This window comes from Salmo salar, chromosome 06 (genome assembly GCF_965601325.2).
Source record: "Salmo salar chromosome 06, fSalSal1, whole genome shotgun sequence".
Taxonomy (NCBI): Eukaryota; Metazoa; Chordata; class Actinopteri; order Salmoniformes; family Salmonidae; genus Salmo; species Salmo salar.
The window spans coordinates 42,546,978-42,549,355 of NC_138296.1; positions in this window are offsets into that span (position 1 = coordinate 42,546,978).

A 2,378-nucleotide genomic window follows, 5' to 3' on the forward strand; every position below is an offset into this window, starting at 1 on the left:
ATTCAGATAGGTCCCTCCCAGTTTCGTTCCGTTCGCTCTGTTTGCTTCAGTTTGGTTCTTAAACGGTAAACGGTTTCCGTTACCAGACTAATGAATACACCCCAGGTAAACACCCAGGTGGAACATGGACGTAGACGCGGTCATCGTCATGTGACATAACCATAGGCCTAGTGGCATATACACCCTTTGCATGTCCATCTAGTCGTGTGTGTATGTAATAAGTGAGAACTACGTGGTCTGTGGTTTTGAGGCCAGTTGGACATACCAAATTCTCTGGATTTTTTTACATTTCAGCTCATGAAACAACACTTTACACTGAAAGAATATATTAACGCAACATGTAATGTGTTGGTACCATGTTTAAGGAGGTGAAAAAATAAATCCCAGAAATGCTCCATACCCACAAAAAGCTTATTTCTCTTAAATTTTGGGCACAACCCTGTTATTGAGCATTTCTCCTTTGCCAAAGTGTGACAAATCAAGAAGATGATTAAACAATATAATCATTACACAGGTGCACCTTGTGCCGGGGACAATAAAAGGCCACTTTAAAATGTGCACACAACACAATGCAACAGATGTCTCAAGTTGAGGGAGTGTGCAATTGGCATGTTGACAGCAGGAATGTCCACCAGAGATGTTGCCAGAGAATTGAATGTTAATTTCTCTACTATAAACTGCCTCCAATGTCATTTTAGAGAATTTGTCAGTATGTCCAACTGGGCTCACAACCGCAGACCACGTGTAACCACGCCAGCCCAGGACCTTCACCTGCAGGATCGTCTGAGGAGAGGTGGGGGAGTTGCTGAGGACTATTTCTGTCTGTAATAAAGCCTTTTGTGGGGAAAAACTCATTTTTATTGGCTGTGCCTGGCTCCCAAGTGGGTGGGCCTATGCCCTCCCAGGCCCACACATGGCTACATCCCTGCCCAGTCATGTGAAATCCATAGATTAGGGCCTAATACATTTCTTTCAATTGACTGATTTCCTTCTATGAACTGTAACTCAGTAAAATCTTTGAAATTGTTGAATGTTGTGTTGATATTTTTGTTCTATATATATATTATATATATATATATATATATATATTTATTATGTGCATAGTGTTTATTCTAGTGTTGCATTAGCCTTCACTGTAGAATCAAGTCAAGTGTGAACTCCTTACAGCTAGGTTGTGTTTACACACTTAGCCAATTCTGATCTTTGCAACAATTATTATTTTGCCAATAATTGGGCAAAAGATCAGAATTGGGGACATCAGTGTAAATGAGCCTCCCGAGTGGTACAGGGGTCTAAGGCACCACATCTCAGCGCAAGAGGCAACACTACAGTCCCTGGTTTGAATCCAGGTTGTATCACATCCAGCCGTGATTGGGAGTCCCATAGGGTGGCGCACAATTGGCCCAGCGTAGCCCGGGTTTGGATGTCATTGTGAAAAATAATTTATTCTTAACTGACTTACCTAGTTAAATAAGGATGAAATAAAAATATGAACTTTTTTTTTTTTTTTTTACAGTGCCTTTGGAAAGTATTCAGACCCCTTGACTTTTTCCACATTTTGTTAGATTACAGCCTTATTCTAAAATGGATTAAAAAAATAAAAAAATCCTCTACACGCAATCTACACACAATACCCCATAACGACAAATCAAAAACAGTTTAGAAATTTTGCAAATGTATTAAAAATAAACAGAAATACCTTATTTACATACAGTTCAAGTCGGAAGTTTAAATACACCTTAGCCAAATACATTTAAACTCAGTATTTCACAAGTCCTGACATTTAATCCAAGTAACAATTCCAAAGTTTTAGGTCAGTTAGGATCACCACTCCATTTTAAGAATGTGAAATGTCAGAACAATAGTAGAGAGAATTATTTATTTCAGCTTTTATTTCATTCATCACATTCCCAGTGGGTCAGAAGTTCACATACACTCAATTAGTATTTGGTAGCATTGCATTTAAATTGTTTAACTTGGGTCAAATGTTTCGGGTAGCCTTCCACAAGCTTCCCACAATAAGTTGGGTGAATTTTGGCCCATTACTCCTGACAGAGCTGGTGTAACTGAGTCAGGTTTGTAGGCCTCCGTACTCGCACACGCTTTTTCAGTTCTGCCCACAAATTTTCTATGTGATTGAGGTCAGGGCTTTGTGATGGCCACTCCAATACCTTTGTTGTCCTTAAGCCATTTTTCCACATCTTTGGAAGTATGCTTGGGGTCATTGTCCATTTGGAAGACCCATTTGCTACCAAGCTTTAAGTTCCTGACTGATGTCTTTAGATGTTGCTTCAATATATCCACATGATGCCATCTATTTTGTGAAATGCACCAGACCCTCCTGCAGCAAAGCACCCAAACAACATGATGCTGCCACC